The 18,362-nt window shown below is 51.7% G+C and overlaps 2 protein-coding genes across 2 annotated transcripts in view; both read right to left on the minus strand.

Moving 5' to 3' along the window:
- LOC144806464 (uncharacterized) overlaps window positions 1–18,362 on the minus strand; it is a 498,581-nt gene that overhangs the window by 184,120 nt on the left and 296,099 nt on the right. The window lies entirely within an intron of this gene.
- LOC144806466 (uncharacterized) overlaps window positions 1–18,362 on the minus strand; it is a 222,886-nt gene that overhangs the window by 24,920 nt on the left and 179,604 nt on the right. The window lies entirely within an intron of this gene.

Consider the following 18,362-nt stretch of genomic DNA (forward strand, 5'->3'; position numbering starts at 1 on the left):
CCCCCTTTCCGATCCAAAGCCACCGCGATCACCTGCGGCGCACCCCAAGGATCATCACTCAGCCCTACCCTTTTCAATATCTACATGGCACCGCTCGCCAACATCATCCGAGCACACTACCTCAACATCATCTCGTACACTAACGATACCCAGTGGATCCTCTCCCTCACCAAGGACCTGGCCACCACCAAATCCAAACTCCAAAAGGGAATGAAGGCTGTTGCAGACTGGATGAAGACTAGCCAGCGGAAACTGAACTCGGACAAGACAGGAGGTCCTAATCCTCAGATCCACCCACTCCGCATGAGACGACTCCTGGTGGCCGGCTATGCTGGGAGCTGCCCTGATACCCGCTGTGAGAAGTTGGCCTGATAGGTGATGTTTCCAATTCTGGAACCACCGGTTATCAGACCAAACAATCCCTTATGGTGTCTGGTTGTAAGTCAACCTTGTTAGACAAGCTATCCTAGGGGTAGCATGGACTAAGCAGCCTAAAGGCTTAACTTAAGAGGTCGTGTTAAGCGAGCTGTTTTACCACATACAATCCTGTAATATCAAATGAAAGGACACCACACAAGTATATATTATAAAAAATTTAATTTAATTTTAATTTAAAAAAGAACTTATAAAGCGCACGTACACTGAGTCAGTTTCATGGCGCTGGTGAGGTCCCTAAAGAAAAAAAAAATATATAAAAGAGCTAGAGATGATAGGATAGCTAAGTGCCAAAAGCCTGCTGGAATAAAAATGTTTTTAGTGACCTCCGGAACTCCATGTAGGAGGAAGAGAGTCTTAAGGACAGTGGGAGGCCATTCCAGAAGGTGGGAGCGAGCACAGCAAACTTCTGCCCTCCTGCCCGCTTCTTTTTGAACCGGGGCGTTGTTAGTAAGGCTAAGCTAGAGGAGCGGAGGTCTCTAGAAGGGACATAGAGAGAAATAGCCGAATTAATGAAGGCTGGGGCTGTACCCGCTCGTGCTTGAAAAGTCAAACACCCCAACTTAAACCTGGCTCGTTCTTTTATAGGGAGCCAATGTAAGCTCTTGAGTAGGGGAGTCGAGTGATGGGACTTAGACAGGCCAAAAACCAGGCGGGCCGCCTGGTTTTGTATTAACTGTAGGCGCTGCAAGGCATATGCAGGGGCTCCATTGTAAATGATGTTTCCATAGTCAATCTTTGACAGGACCATGGCCATCAGAATTAGCTTTAGAGCAGAAGTGGAAAAAAACCTGGCAATTTTCCGGATGAGTCGAAGTGTAAAGAAACAAGAAGAAACCACCGAATGAATGTGTGAATGAAGGGTTAATTGGTTGTTGAGAATGATCCCAAGGGTTTTAACTGAACAAGAAGGGGAAGGAGGGGGTCCAAGTGAGGAGGGCCAGAAAGAAGAGGACCAGGGATTGGCAGCGCCGCCCGTCGCCACAAGTTCCGTTTTATCCGGATTAAGTTTTAACTGGTTGGTGTTCATCCAGTCTCGGATAAATAGCATGACGGACTGGAAACTGCCAACCCCTGAGGGGGAGGAAAGGTCAAAAATAAGTTGGAGATCATCTGCATAGTTATATACAGTGACCTCCATATTCTGTAAAGCAAAAACCAGGGGGAAAATGTAAAGATTAAAAAGTAAAGGGGAGAGAGCAGAACCCTGAGGAACACCACAGGTGACAGTACGTGGAGAGGCCGAGAAGGTGCCGAGATGGACTGTCTGATTACGATCCTTCAGGAACGACTCGACCCAGGCAAATGCAAGCCCCCCGATCCCCGCCGCCCTGACCCGTGACAACAAGATGTTATGGTCCACGGTGTCAAAGGCGGCGGAGAGGTCCAAAAGGACCAGAATCTTGGGGGTGTTTGCGTCGAGTCCTTCCCTAAGTTGGTCCATGACCGAAATCACCACCTTCTCGGTGGAGTGTCGAGGTCGGAAACCAGCTTGACATGGGGCCAGGTAATTACTGTCCTCAACAAAGGTGCTCAGGATTTGAGACACATGCGTCTCCGCCACCTTGCCCAAGTAGGGAAGCAGGGATATGGGGCGATAGTTGACCAGGGAGGCAGGGTCAGCCCCAGGTTTCTTTAAAATGGGGATGATGGTAGCCGATTTAAAAGCAGTAGGGACAAGACCTAGGATGAAGGTATTGTTTAAAACGGTGAGAGCGGGGACAGGACAGGCCAAGAACACCTGGGCCAATATACGGGCCGGGCACGTATCAGAAGGAGACCCCGATTTTACACGCTTAAGTAGCGGGGAGAGGGACTCACTGGTTAATATCGGAATAGAAGTCAGGCACTGGGTGTTCTGTGGCGGAGAGCAATCTGGTAAAGAGTTAGATGCAGGAGGAATGCGAGCTTTTATTTGCGCAACTTTCTCAATAAAAAACTCGTTCAGTGAATTGCACAGTGACTGAGAAGGTATAATCGAAGGTGAAGGCCTATCTGATAGGGCTAACTCGTGGACTGTAGCAAAGATTTCACGTGGCTGGCAATCTGCTTGCAGAATGCGTTGGGAGAAGTAGTCTTTCTTGGCCGCTAAGATAGCTTTTTTGTATTCTGCTAGCAGGGTAGTGTAGTGATTTTTGCTAGTAGGGCAATATTTCAGCCTCCAAGCCCGTTCAGCTTGGCGAACAGTTAGCTTAAATGCATTAAGGGCAGGGGTGAACCACTTGTTAGCATGATGGTGGTGATTTATAGTAACCTTCTTTAACGGGGCCTTTTTATCCCGAAGGTGGATTATCCAGCTGTCTAAGGTGGCCAGCTGTTGTTGGGGGGAAATGTCAATAAGATCAGGGCAGGTGGCAGTTAGGGCCTCACAGAAAGCGGGGGTATCCACACGATTCCAGCTTCAAACCCACAGGGTTTTAGAGCCACGGGGGACATTTTGAGCGCGGAGGTCCAAAGAAAAGGACAATAAGTAATGATCGGACCACACGCAAGGAGCAATGGACAAGTTAGTAGTAGGTAGATTAAGAGTCCATACTTGGTCTAAGGTATGGCCCCGGACGTGCGTTGGGGCACGAACATGCTGGACAAAATTCAAACTAAGTAATAAGGAGGTGAAATCCTTAGATATGGGGTCTTCTGAGGGGTCGTTGGGCCAGAAATTAAAATCACCAAGTACAACAACAGAAGTATTATTAACTACAAGAGGGGCTAGTAGCTCTTGAAAAGCAGAAATAAACTGGGAGTGGGTATGAGGGGGTCGATATACTAGTACGCAGGTCACAGGGGACTTAGGTACAGTAGAGCGTGCAATCAGGCAGTCCGTTGTAGGTAAGGAGGGGGATGCTAATATTTGAAACCGGAGGTTGTTGCGAAAAATTAGGGCAACCCCACCACCGGTTTTGCCATCCGGTCGATCAGCTCGTAAGATGGAATAAGAGTGGGGAAGTGCCGCCAAAACACTAGGTTGAGAGTCAGGACGGTACCATGTCTCGGTTAAACATAGTATGTCGGGGCTGTCGCTATCGAGGAGATTGAAAATCTCCTGCTGGTGCGCGACTGCCGATCTAGTGTTTAGTAGGGTGACGGAAATGCCTGAGTGCGTGGAAGTGCCAGGGAATGGGGATAAAGGGTTGGGTATCTCCGGTGTAGGGGGGGAACGAGCAATACCCAGGGCCGAGATGTGAGAGGCGGTAGTAGTGTCTATGGGGTAGGTTTTACACAGAGATGATAGATACCTGGATGAATAGCCAATGGAGGATCGGGAATGAAGGCAGGCCCCGGGTCCCGTGCGGTCACGGACGGGCACAGACGGGCTTGCCTTTGGCGCGCCTTCGGCGCGCTGCCGGCGCGCCCGCTGCGCCCGTCCGCTGCGCTCCCGGAAGCACATTGCCTTATGTGCCCTGTCCCACCCGAGCACTGGACCGCTAACTCCGGCCAGGCTCGTGGAACTCCCCCTCCTAAGATGGCGGCCGCCCTCTACTCTCTCGGCACCGAGGCCGGTGAGTGTCAGCAAGGGAAGACCGTGAGGAGTATGGAAGCGCCGGGGCCTTGGACAACAAAAAGGGTTAGTGCAGCAAACAAGCAGTAATGCAATATAACAGGTTTAAAAAAATTGTTGGTTTTAAAAATTATCGGCAAGCGGCACAATTAGCATCACAATTATCCTTCAGCTCTCAGGGAAGTATCTCTCCCTGCAGGGGACCTCAAGCGCGCCCCAAGCTCTGCCACCGCTTGAAGAACGCAGCGACCCCCTGTCTGGCTGGCCCTTATGTGCCCTGTCCCACCCGAGCACTGGACCGCTAACTCCGGCCAGGCTCGTGGAACTCCCCCTCCTAAGATGGCGGCCGCCCTCTACTCTCTCGGCACCGAGGCCGGTGAGTGTCAGCAAGGGAAGACCGTGAGGAGTATGGAAGCGCCGGGGCCCTGGACAACAAAAAGGGTTAGTGCAGCAAACAAGCAGTAATGCAATATAACAGGTTTAAAAAAATTGTTGGTTTTAAAAATTATCGGCAAGCGGCACAATTAGCATCACAATTATCCTTCAGCTCTCAGGGAAGTATCTCTCCCTGCAGGGGACCTCAAGCGCGCCCCAAGCTCTGCCACCGCTTGAAGAACGCAGCGACCCCCTGTCTGGCTGGCCCTTATGTGCCCTGTCCCACCCGAGCACTGGACCGCTAACTCCGGCCAGGCTCGTGGAACTCCCCCTCCTAAGATGGCGGCCGCCCTCTACTCTCTCGGCACCGAGGCCGGTGAGTGTCAGCAAGGGAAGACCGTGAGGAGTATGGAAGCGCCGGGGCCCTGGACAACAAAAAGGGTTAGTGCAGCAAACAAGCAGTAATGCAATATAACAGGTTTAAAAAAATTGTTGGTTTTAAAAATTATCGGCAAGCGGCACAATTAGCATCACAATTATCCTTCAGCTCTCAGGGAAGTATCTCTCCCTGCAGGGGACCTCAAGCGCGCCCCAAGCTCTGCCACCGCTTGAAGAACGCAGCGACCCCCTGTCTGGCTGGCCCTTATGTGCCCTGTCCCACCCGAGCACTGGACCGCTAACTCCGGCCAGGCTCGTGGAACTCCCCCTCCTAAGATGGCGGCCGCCCTCTACTCTCTCGGCACCGAGGCCGGTGAGTGTCAGCAAGGGAAGACCGTGAGGAGTATGGAAGCGCCGGGCCCTGGACAACAAAAAGGGTTAGTGCAGCAAACAAGCAGTAATGCAATATAACAGGTTTAAAAAAATTGTTGGTTTTAAAAATTATCGGCAAGCGGCACAATTAGCATCACAATTATCCTTCAGCTCTCAGGGAAGTATCTCTCCCTGCAGGGGACCTCAAGCGCGCCCCAAGCTCTGCCACCGCTTGAAGAACGCAGCGACCCCCTGTCTGGCTGGCCCTTATGTGCCCTGTCCCACCCGAGCACTGGACCGCTAACTCCGGCCAGGCTCGTGGAACTCCCCCTCCTAAGATGGCGGCCGCCCTCTACTCTCTCGGCACCGAGGCCGGTGAGTGTCAGCAAGGGAAGACCGTGAGGAGTATGGAAGCGCCGGGCCCTGGACAACAAAAAGGGTTAGTGCAGCAAACAAGCAGTAATGCAATATAACAGGTTTAAAAAAATTGTTGGTTTTAAAAATTATCGGCAAGCGGCACAATTAGCATCACAATTATCCTTCAGCTCTCAGGGAAGTATCTCTCCCTGCAGGGGACCTCAAGCGCGCCCCAAGCTCTGCCACCGCTTGAAGAACGCAGCGACCCCCTGTCTGGCTGGCCCTTATGTGCCCTGTCCCACCCGAGCACTGGACCGCTAACTCCGGCCAGGCTCGTGGAACTCCCCCTCCTAAGATGGCGGCCGCCCTCTACTCTCTCGGCACCGAGGCCGGTGAGTGTCAGCAAGGGAAGACCGTGAGGAGTATGGAAGCGCCGGGGCCCTGGACAACAAAAAGGGTTAGTGCAGCAAACAAGCAGTAATGCAATATAACAGGTTTAAAAAAATTGTTGGTTTTAAAAATTATCGGCAAGCGGCACAATTAGCATCACAATTATCCTTCAGCTCTCAGGGAAGTATCTCTCCCTGCAGGGGACCTCAAGCGCGCCCCAAGCTCTGCCACCGCTTGAAGAACGCAGCGACCCCCTGTCTGGCTGGCCCTTATGTGCCCTGTCCCACCCGAGCACTGGACCGCTAACTCCGGCCAGGCTCGTGGAACTCCCCCTCCTAAGATGGCGGCCGCCCTCTACTCTCTCGGCACCGAGGCCGGTGAGTGTCAGCAAGGGAAGACCGTGAGGAGTATGGAAGCGCCGGGGCCCTGGACAACAAAAAGGGTTAGTGCAGCAAACAAGCAGTAATGCAATATAACAGGTTTAAAAAAATTGTTGGTTTTAAAAATTATCGGCAAGCGGCACAATTAGCATCACAATTATCCTTCAGCTCTCAGGGAAGTATCTCTCCCTGCAGGGGACCTCAAGCGCGCCCCAAGCTCTGCCACCGCTTGAAGAACGCAGCGACCCCCTGTCTGGCTGGCCCTTATGTGCCCTGTCCCACCCGAGCACTGGACCGCTAACTCCGGCCAGGCTCGTGGAACTCCCCCTCCTAAGATGGCGGCCGCCCTCTACTCTCTCGGCACCGAGGCCGGTGAGTGTCAGCAAGGGAAGACCGTGAGGAGTATGGAAGCGCCGGGGCCCTGGACAACAAAAAGGGTTAGTGCAGCAAACAAGCAGTAATGCAATATAACAGGTTTAAAAAAATTGTTGGTTTTAAAAATTATCGGCAAGCGGCACAATTAGCATCACAATTATCCTTCAGCTCTCAGGGAAGTATCTCTCCCTGCAGGGGACCTCAAGCGCGCCCCAAGCTCTGCCACCGCTTGAAGAACGCAGCGACCCCCTGTCTGGCTGGCCCTTATGTGCCCTGTCCCACCCGAGCACTGGACCGCTAACTCCGGCCAGGCTCGTGGAACTCCCCCTCCTAAGATGGCGGCCGCCCTCTACTCTCTCGGCACCGAGGCCGGTGAGTGTCAGCAAGGGAAGACCGTGAGGAGTATGGAAGCGCCGGGCCCTGGACAACAAAAAGGGTTAGTGCAGCAAACAAGCAGTAATGCAATATAACAGGTTTAAAAAAATTGTTGGTTTTAAAAATTATCGGCAAGCGGCACAATTAGCATCACAATTATCCTTCAGCTCTCAGGGAAGTATCTCTCCCTGCAGGGGACCTCAAGCGCGCCCCAAGCTCTGCCACCGCTTGAAGAACGCAGCGACCCCCTGTCTGGCTGGCCCTTATGTGCCCTGTCCCACCCGAGCACTGGACCGCTAACTCCGGCCAGGCTCGTGGAACTCCCCCTCCTAAGATGGCGGCCGCCCTCTACTCTCTCGGCACCGAGGCCGGTGAGTGTCAGCAAGGGAAGACCGTGAGGAGTATGGAAGCGCCGGGCCCTGGACAACAAAAAGGGTTAGTGCAGCAAACAAGCAGTAATGCAATATAACAGGTTTAAAAAAATTGTTGGTTTTAAAAATTATCGGCAAGCGGCACAATTAGCATCACAATTATCCTTCAGCTCTCAGGGAAGTATCTCTCCCTGCAGGGGACCTCAAGCGCGCCCCAAGCTCTGCCACCGCTTGAAGAACGCAGCGACCCCCTGTCTGGCTGGCCCTTATGTGCCCTGTCCCACCCGAGCACTGGACCGCTAACTCCGGCCAGGCTCGTGGAACTCCCCCTCCTAAGATGGCGGCCGCCCTCTACTCTCTCGGCACCGAGGCCGGTGAGTGTCAGCAAGGGAAGACCGTGAGGAGTATGGAAGCGCCGGGGCCCTGGACAACAAAAAGGGTTAGTGCAGCAAACAAGCAGTAATGCAATATAACAGGTTTAAAAAAATTGTTGGTTTTAAAAATTATCGGCAAGCGGCACAATTAGCATCACAATTATCCTTCAGCTCTCAGGGAAGTATCTCTCCCTGCAGGGGACCTCAAGCGCGCCCCAAGCTCTGCCACCGCTTGAAGAACGCAGCGACCCCCTGTCTGGCTGGCCCTTATGTGCCCTGTCCCACCCGAGCACTGGACCGCTAACTCCGGCCAGGCTCGTGGAACTCCCCCTCCTAAGATGGCGGCCGCCCTCTACTCTCTCGGCACCGAGGCCGGTGAGTGTCAGCAAGGGAAGACCGTGAGGAGTATGGAAGCGCCGGGGCCCTGGACAACAAAAAGGGTTAGTGCAGCAAACAAGCAGTAATGCAATATAACAGGTTTAAAAAAATTGTTGGTTTTAAAAATTATCGGCAAGTGGCACAATTAGCATCACAATTATCCTTCAGCTCTCAGGGAAGTATCTCTCCCTGCAGGGGACCTCAAGCGCGCCCCAAGCTCTGCCACCGCTTGAAGAACGCAGCGACCCCCTGTCTGGCTGGCCCTTATGTGCCCTGTCCCACCCGAGCACTGGACCGCTAACTCCGGCCAGGCTCGTGGAACTCCCCCTCCTAAGATGGCGGCCGCCCTCTACTCTCTCGGCACCGAGGCCGGTGAGTGTCAGCAAGGGAAGACCGTGAGGAGTATGGAAGCGCCGGGGCCCTGGACAACAAAAAGGGTTAGTGCAGCAAACAAGCAGTAATGCAATATAACAGGTTTAAAAAAATTGTTGGTTTTAAAAATTATCGGCAAGCGGCACAATTAGCATCACAATTATCCTTCAGCTCTCAGGGAAGTATCTCTCCCTGCAGGGGACCTCAAGCGCGCCCCAAGCTCTGCCACCGCTTGAAGAACGCAGCGACCCCCTGTCTGGCTGGCCCTTATGTGCCCTGTCCCACCCGAGCACTGGACCGCTAACTCCGGCCAGGCTCGTGGAACTCCCCCTCCTAAGATGGCGGCCGCCCTCTACTCTCTCGGCACCGAGGCCGGTGAGTGTCAGCAAGGGAAGACCGTGAGGAGTATGGAAGCGCCGGGGCCCTGGACAACAAAAAGGGTTAGTGCAGCAAACAAGCAGTAATGCAATATAACAGGTTTAAAAAAATATATGTATTTATTACTAAAAACAATCCCCAGTATTCTTTATGAATAAAGGGGCACAAGCGTTAAATCAAAAGCACAGTTTAAACATACAAAGTTGCACAATTATGGATGAGGGCGGGGGGCCACTCAAACCATATACTAAACAAGTGGTATAAGAGATACCAATCGAACAGTGGTTAGGCCTAGGGCCTAGGGAATCGCTGGGAGCAGTTGGGACAAGCAATGCTGAAGTCGGGAGAGGCCCACGGGATTCGGGTGCAGTGCGGAAAGCGCACGCATGCACCAATGTTAACCTATGGTGCGTAAAAGTTGTAAAGTTAAAGTTTAAGGACACTTCCGCTGAACCTAGAGGAACAAAACTTAAGACACAGACCCTAGAGATGTGTACCAGTGTGGAAACACCGGCGGAGCAAAGTTAACTCACCCACAGGAAGCGGGTGCACAGGGTCGAAGTTGAGTCGGGTTTCGTCACGCAGGCTCTTGGTGCTTGAAGCTGAAAGGGCTGCAGGCGGGGTGAAAGAGAAGTGTCCGGTGGAGTCCAAGGGTGGACTCGAGTCGAAAAGTACCTGAAAGCAGAGGGGACAGAGTCTGGGTCACTCAGCAGTGACCAGGGTGGAACCAGGACGGAACCAGGCAATGTCGGACGCAATCAGGTGGTCGTCGAGGAGCTTCTCTCCGCTGTCCCGTGGGCTCTGGGGCATCTACGACGTCCAGGAGCGGGTCACGATCTGTCCCACGCAGGCTCTTGCCGTCGGCGCTGTCGGCTTCAAGATTGGAGCAAACAACACTTGGCAAAAGCAATCCACGCGGAACCGGGAGATTGTTTCTCACTCGAACCAGGAGGGTCAGAGTGGGGGCTCCTTTTCAGGGGAGCTGGTGCAGATCTGGAGCAACCAGATTCGCAGGTCGAATTTCAAGTTTCCTCGGCACAGGGGCCACTAGCCGGCTGGCAAGTGACCGGGCCAACGCGTTGAGCCAAAAGAAGCAGAAGGGCCCCACGCAGCACTCGTCGAGTGTGGAGGGCTGAACTTCCGTGCAAGTGTGGCTCAGGGTTGGGGCTTCTCAAACCCCGGTGTACAGCTTCGAGGGTCACTCGTGGGCTGCACGGTCAGCGTCTCGTGGTCTTTCCAAGATGGCGTGCCCCACGCTTCCGGTCGCCTCCACGGGTCTCAGCTCTGCAGGGACTGTGGATCGGGCTGTTGGAAGGCAGGCAAGCTTGATCTCGTCGATCTCTGTCGCTCGAGTTCCGGCGGGAACTGCAACAAAGCAGACGTCGAAGGCTGGATGGTGCCTGTTTGCACAGGGTGGTCACTCCTTGACCACAAGGGAGATTCTTCAGTCTTCTACGTTGAGTAGGATGTCGAAGGGTCCAGAGTTTCGTTTCTTATGTTTCATCAGGATAATCTGAAGTGCATTGGCACTGCTCCCAGTCTTATACTAATTTTGGGGGCTGGATTACCTGCTAGGTCCCCTCCTATGGGTGGGACCCAGGAAGTGGGTGGATACACCCCCTTCCTTTGATCCAGGCCGCCCTGGCACGAGGGCTGGAGTGCCCCAGAACCGGTTTGGCCGGATTATGCAAGGGGCAGCCTCGTGCGCCCCAAGCAGTGTCTGGTTTCTTTCAAACCTCCCCGCTACAATCCACTATCTCCTGTCTGAGGGGGTGTAGCACCTCCCTGCGACAGGAAACCCTTTGTCCAGGCCCCATTTGGCTGAGTTTCGGTCAGCTTCAGGGGGTCAGACTCGTGTCTGTGGCAGAGGCATCCAATTTGTGGATCCAAGGTCCTTTTAGAAATTAACCGCATTTAAGTAAAGTAACATGTCTTACCCCTCTAGAGGGGTGGAATGCTATCCCCGTCACCAGAACTGGCGAGGGGATAGTATTCCAAATCGTATGACACCTTACACGACATGTTTCGATAAAGCCAAACCAAAGTTGCTATATAACCGCGAGGATTATAATGCACTTAAGAGTATATGGTATGGCATTATCCTGAAACAGCTTAGGGAGTTGTTCCCGACAGCTGCAGACAGGCTCAGCTCATGCTAGAGCTCCATCTCACATTAAACCACGCACTCTGCCTCCAGGATTGATGAGGCCTTCCATAGGAGTGGCTCACAGGTTAATATGTGTCCAGATATAGGTTTAGATATAGGTATACTATATCTAAGTAAGGGGTGATTACACCACCTTACCCCAGCTGAGTGATCAGCCAGTTGTGTCAATTTAAGAACCAGCCAGGGGTGGCAAAAGATATGCTGCAGCCCCTGGTAGGCCTTGGTGGCCCCTATGCCCTGGGCACCTATAGTGCATTATACAGGGGCTGACAAGGAGTCCATTTCCAATTGTGGTATGTGCCTATAGCACATGTATCATTAATTTAGTGAGAGAACAGCAGGCTGGGGGTCTGATCAGCAGGCCCACAGCCTCAGTAGTCGAAAACCAGTGAAGCAAAAAGCAAAAATTTGGGGTGACCATAGGATAGCAGACCCTACTCTCCTACACAACCCCCCCCCCCCCCCCCCAAACGCAGGGACATTAAACTAACCTTGACCAGATAAGTCTTCATGTTCTAAGTGGAAGTACCTGGAGAGACCATCTGCATTACCATGGTCAGTCCCTGGGCGGGGCTCCACTGTAAAGTCCATCCCCTGTAGGGAAATGGACCACCTGAGCAGTTTGGGATTTTCACCCTTCATCTGATTGAGCCACAAGAGGGGCTTATGGTCTGTCTGAACTAGGAAGTGAGTTCCAAACAAGTAGGACCTCAACTTCTTCAGGGCCCAAACCACAGCAAAGGCCTCCCTCTCAATGGCTGACCAACGTTTCTCCCTGGGGGTCAGCCTTCTGCTAATAAAAGCAATGGGCTGGTCTTGACCATCTTGATTAAGTTGTGAGAGCACAGCTCCCACCCCCAACTCAGAAGCATCTGTCTGTACAATGAACTGTTTGGAGTAGTCAGGACTCTTCAGGATAGGTGCAGAGCACATGGCCTTCTTCAGGTCATCAAATGCCTTTTGACAGCTAACTGTCCACTGAACCTTTTTTGGCATCTTCTTGGATGTCAAGTCATTTAATGGTGTCACTATAGACCCATAGTTTTTCACAAGCTTTCTGTAATACCCAGTCAGGCCCAAGAAGGCTCTGACTTGTGTCTGGGTAACTGGAGGAGCCCAGTCCTGTATGGTCTGGATTTTGCTCTCCAGTGGTTGAACCTGACCCCCACCTACTAGGTGGCCCAGGTACACAACCTTACTCTGCCCTATCTGGCACTTAGTAGCCTTGATAGTTAGGCCTGCCTTTTGCAGAGCCTCCAAAACCTTCTTCAGGTGGATCAGGTGATCCTCCCAGGTGGAGCTAAAGACAGCAATATCATCTAGATATGCTGCACAAAAGTCATCCAACCCAGCAAGGACTTGGTTCACCAACCTTTGGAAAGTGGCAGGTGCATTCTTCAAACCAAAGGGCATTACCACAAACTGATAATGTCCACTAGGGGTAGAGAATGCTGTTTTGGCTTTTGACTCCTCAGCTAGTCTGATTTGCCAGTAGCCAGCTGTCAAATCAAATGTGCTCAGAAACTTGGCAGAAGCCAATCTGTCAATGAGCTCATCTGCTCTTGGAATGGGGTGAGCATCTGTCCTAGTGACAGCATTGAGACCCTTGTAGTCCACGCAAAATCTCATTTCTCTCTTTCCATCTTGGGTATGAGGTTTTGGCACAAGGACTACTGGGCTGGCCCATGGGCTCTCTGATGGCTCAATCACTTCAAGCTCCAACATCTTTTGCACCTCAGCCTTGATGCAATCCCTGGCATGGTCAGGTTGCCTGTAGATCTTATTCTTCACAGGTGGACTGTCACCAGTGTCCACCACATGGGTGCACCAGTCAGTCTGGCTGGGTGTGAGTGAAAACAAATGCCTGTGGGCCTGCAAAACCTGTCTGCAGTCCATCTGTTGCTGGCCAGTGAGGCTGCCTGCCAAGGCTACTCCATCAACTGAACCATCATCAGGGTTCTGAGAAAGCAGGTCTGGGAGAGGGTCACTCTCTTCCTCCTGATCCCCATCTGTGGCCATGAGCAAGCTCATGTCCTCCCTGTCCACAAATGCTTTCAAACGATTCACATGGATTACCCTGTGAGGGCTCCTAGGGGTTCCCAAGTCAACCAGATAGGTGACTTCTCCCTTTTTCTCAATGATAGGATAGGGTCCACTCCATTTGTCCTGGAGTGCTGCTGGGGCCACTGGCTCCAGTACCCACACCTTCTGTCCTGGTTGGAACTCTACCAGTACAGCCTTTTGGTCATGCCAAGCTTTTTGTAATTCTTGGCTGGCCTCCAGGTTTTTGGATGCTCTCTCCATGTATTCAGCCATCCTGGAGCGGAGACCAAGTACATAGTCCACAACGTCTAGTTTGGGCTTTTTGAGAGGTAACTCCCATCCTTCCTTCACCAAACACAATGGACCCCTCACAGGGTGGCCAAACAAAAGTTCAAAAGGGCTGTAGCCAACCCCCTTCTGTGGGACCTCTCTGTAAGCAAAGAGCAAGCAGGGTAAAAGAATGTCCCATTTCCGCCTAAGCTTCTCTGGTAATCCTTTTATCATTCCCTTCAGGGTCTTGTTGAATCTCTCCACAAGCACATTGCACTGTGGGTGATAGGGTGTGGTAAACTTGTAGTTTACTCCACACTCCTTGTAAATGTAAATGTATTGCGACTTATATAGCGCACGTATCACAAGAAGGCATCAAGGCGCTTGCTTAGGGAACCCGTCCTGGTATTCCCCTGTGAGATACCCCGGCAGGGTATTCACAAGGTGAAAGCCAGGCATCCCGCCGCGAGGGGCCGTAGTGGAGATTAAGCAAGCTATTGCCCAGAGTTGCAGAGTGTGACCCCGTGAGTCGAGTAGGCACCGGAGCGAGAATTGTCGAGTCCATGGAATTTTTGAGCCCGAGACCCGCCGAGGCGGGGAATCGAACCCTGGTCCACGGCCGATCTCAGCTTCCGGGTCTGCCGCCTCTAACCACTCAGCCACGCTTCTCCTTCCACATTGCCTTCAGATAGCTAGACATAAAGTTTGTGCCTCTATCTGATAGTACCTCCTTTGGAAAGCCCACTCTTGAGAAAACTGCAATGAGGGCTTATGCCACCACAGGTGCTGTGGTGGTCCTCAGGGGAATAGCCTCTGGATACCTGGTGGCATGATCCACTACCACCAGTATAAATCTGTTCCCAGATGCTGTTTGAGGATCCATGGGACCCACAATATCTATTCCAACTCTTTCAAAGGGTACCCCCACCACAGGTAGTGGTATGAGGGGGGCCTTTGTTGTGCCACCTGACTTACCACTGGCTTGGCAAGTGACACAGGAGCGACAAAACTCCTTGACATTTTCTGACATATGAGGCCAGTGAAAGTGTGAAACAAGCCTGTCCCACGTCTTGTTCTGGCCTAAGTGTCCTGCAAGGGGAATATCATGGGCCAAGGTAAGGAGGAAGCCCCTAAACTTCAGAGGTATAACCAACCTCCTGGCTGTACCAGGCTTGGGGTCTCTAGCCTCTGAGTAAAGGAGTCCATCATCCCAATACACAGTATGGGTACCTTGGGCATCCCCAGCAGCCTCAGCAGCAGCCTGCTGTCTGAGGGGTTCAAGGGAAGGGCAATCTAATTGAGCCTGCCTCATGTCTGCCCTTGAGGGTCCCCCTGTCCCCAGAAACTCAACCTGGTCAGGTTCAAGTTCCTCAGAGACAGTCTCCTCTTGGACTGCAGAATCAGTTTCCTCTGAAACTTGATCCTCAACCTGGGGCAAGGTGGAAGGCTCAGCCTTTCCTCTCTTGCTCCTTCTCTTGGGTTGTGGTTGGTCTATTGTTCCAAGATCCACCACTGGTTCAGGAAGGCACTTCTTAGCCTGAGACCTTGTCACTGCAAGGACATGAGCTGAAATCCCTAGCATTTCTGCATGAGTCCTGTACTCCACTTCTGACCAAACTGAGCTTTCAAGATCATTGCCTAACAGACAGTCTACTGGGAGGTCTGCACTCACAACAACTTTCTTTAGGCCATCTACCCCTCCCCAGGAGAAGTTCACAACTGCCACACTATGGGAAGTAGTGGAGTTGCTTGCATTGGTCACTAGGTAACTTTCACCTAGTACAATCTGTCCAGGGCCCACAAAGTCAGGTGTCACCATTGTGACACTGGCACATGTGTCCCTGTAGGCCTGAGCCAGTTTCTCATTAATTAAAGGCATCTGCCTATATTTGCCCAGGTTACTGGGACTCACTGTAGTGGACAAAGCTAGGTCCACATCATATAGGAGAACTGCCTGAGTAGGGATTCTGACTAGGCCAGATCCTACTTCAGTACCCAGGGTCAACCCTACTACACCCTTTGGCTGTGTTCCACCACTGCTGACTGTACTAGGGGGTGCAGTTGCTTTAGGAGCTGCAGTGGTGGGGACTGGATTTGTCTTGGTGCATTCACTGCCCCAGTGTGAAACTGATTTGCAGTTATTACACCAAGGCTTCTTTGGGCCATTATTCTTCTTTTTCTTGTTTCCATTTTGGGAACCACCCTCCTTACTATTAGTTTGGGGGCCTGAAGACTTCTGGTCTTTTTCTTTATCTTTCTGATTTCCACCCTTCTGGTCTGTTTTCTTCTGTTCACCACCTTGGTTCTGGGGTTTCTGCTTAATCCTTGTTCTGACCCATTTGTCTGCCTTCTTTCCCAATTCTTTGGGAGAGGTCAGATCAGAGTCAATAAGGTATTGATGCAACAGCTGGTTTGTACAGTTATTAAGGATCTGTTCTCTCATGATAAGATTGTACAATCCTGTATAGTCTGAAACTTTACTTCCCTGCAACCAACCCTCCAGAGCCTTAGTGGCACAATCTACGAAATCAGTCCAGTCTTGAGTCTTTGCTTTTTGGGTGTCTCTGAACAACAACCTGTATTGCTCAGTGGTTAGGCCAAACCCTTCAATAAGAGCACTCTTCAAGACAGAGTAGTTTTTGGCATCCTCAGGTCTAACTGTGAGGAGCCTGTCCCTCCCTTTCTCAGAAAAGGAGTACCATAAAATTGCAGCCCACTGATCCTGAGGAACCTGCTGTACCATGCAGGCTCTCTCAAGAGCAGTCATCCATTTGTGGATGTCATCCCCTTCCTTGTAGGGGGCCACAATTTTTGTCAGGTTTCTATTATCATAGCTCCTGTCTTTTTCTCTAGGAATATTGCTGCCACCAGTGGCATCTAAGCCACACAATTTCTGCTCTCTTGCCAAGGCAAGTCTAGCTTGAGCCAAGGCTACCTCCTCCCTCTCTATTTGGAGTTTGACAGCCCTCATTCTGGCCCTATGCTCTATCTTCTGAGAGGCAGTCATACCTCTCTGAGATTCTCTTGAGGCACTAGAAATGTGAGAGTCCCCTGAGGGAGATCTCACTCTTCTGTTGCCTGGGAGAATGATATGGTGGGATCTGGGGAGGTGCTGGCCCTCTCCATTTCCCAGTAGGTCTAAGTTGGCCTGGTTAAGCCTGGCAAATAGGACCTGGCTACCCCTCTGATCCTGATTCTCTGGGTCCTCTACATCGGAGTCCTCCTCCTCCTCCTCCTCTTCCTCCTCTTCTCCTTCTTCCTCTGGAGGGGTATCAGTTACAGGGGGTTCACTCCATCTCCTGACTTTAAGGGAACTGCATTCGCCTTCTCTAAGTCATCCTGTTCTAGAATGGCTATCAGGATAGGACTGGTGGGACTTCTGCCCCTTTTTAACCCTCTTGAGATGCACAAGGCAATCAAGTCCTTTCGGGTTAATTTGTCATAGCTGGAAGTTGCCTCTGTAAGGTCAACTGTCACAGGAGCAGACCCTGAGGCTTTTCCTGTGTCAGACATGACTCTACTGTGGTGTAAGTGATGCACCTACCTACACGAAGTGTTTCCCTACTGTACCTTGCTAGTGAGTTGTAGTCAGGGTGTGCTAATCCCTTTAATCTACAACGACTAAGTTCAGTAGAACTTAAGTATGCTAAGCTTTTGATTTTATATGTACCTAGAGGTACTTGATGTGATCTTTCAATTTGATAAAAGATTGCAATGGTAAAACAACAGCAAGCTCAAATCCGCACCGCTGCTCACCAATGTGAGAAGTTGGCCTGATAGGTGATGTTTCCAATTCTGGAACCACCGGTTATCAGACCAAACAATCCCTTATGGTGTCTGGTTGTAAGTCAACCTTGTTAGACAAGCTATCCTAGGGGTAGCATGGACTAAGCAGCCTAAAGGCTTAACTTAAGAGGTCGTGTTAAGCGAGCTGTTTTACCACATACAATCCTGTAATATCAAATGAAAGGACACCACACAAGTATATATTATAAAAAATATATGTATTTATTACTAAAAACAATCCCCAGTATTCTTTATGAATAAAGGGGCACAAGCGTTAAATCAAAAGCACAGTTTAAACATACAAAGTTGCACAATTATGGATGAGGGCGGGGGGCCACTCAAACCATATACTAAACAAGTGGTATAAGAGATACCAATCGAACAGTGGTTAGGCCTAGGGCCTAGGGAATTGCTGGGAGCAGTCGGGACAAGCAATGCTGAAGTCGGGAGAGGCCCACGGGATTCGGGTGCAGTGCGGAAAGCACGCATGCACCAATGTTAACCAATGGTGCGTAAAAGCTGTAAAGTTAAAGTTTAAGGACACTTCCGCTGAACCTAGAGGAACAAAACTTAAGACACAGACCCTAGAGATGTGTACCAGTGTGGGAACACCGGCGGAGCAAAGTTACCTCACCCACAGGAAGCGGGTGCACAGGGTCGAAGTTGAGTTGGGTTTCGTCACGCAGGCTCTTGGTGCTTGAAGCTGAAAGGGCTGCAGGCGGGGTGAAAGAGAAGTGTCCGGTGGAGTCCAAGGGTGGACTCGAGTCGAAAAGTACCTGAAAGCAGAGGGGACAGAGTCTGGGTCACTCAGCAGTGACCAGGGTGGAACCAGGACGGAACCAGGCAATGTCGGGCGCAATCAGGTGGTCGTCGAGGAGCTTCTCTCCGCTGTCCCGTGGGCTCTGGGGCATCTACGATGTCCAGGAGCGGGTCACGATCTGTCCCACGCAGGCTCTCGCCGTCGGCGCTGTCGGCTTCAAGATTGGAGCAAACAACACTTGGCAAAAGCAATCCACGCGGAACCGGGAGATTGTTTCTCACTCGAACCAGGAGGGTCAGAGTGGGGGCTCCTTTTCAGGGGAGCTGGTGCAGATCTGGAGCAACCAGATTCGCAGGTCGAATTTCAAGTTTCGTCGGCAAAGGGGCCACTAGCCGGCTGGCAAGTGACCGGGCCAACGCGTTGAGCCAAAAGAAGCAGAAGGGCCCCACGCAGCACTCGTCGAGTGTGGAGGGCTGAACTTCGGTGCAAGTGTGGCTCAGGGTTGGGGCTTCTCAAACCCTGGTGTA

The sequence above is a fragment of the Lissotriton helveticus genome (assembly GCF_964261635.1).
Source record: "Lissotriton helveticus chromosome 1_1 unlocalized genomic scaffold, aLisHel1.1 SUPER_1_unloc_77, whole genome shotgun sequence".
NCBI classification, from domain to species: domain Eukaryota; kingdom Metazoa; phylum Chordata; class Amphibia; order Caudata; family Salamandridae; genus Lissotriton; species Lissotriton helveticus.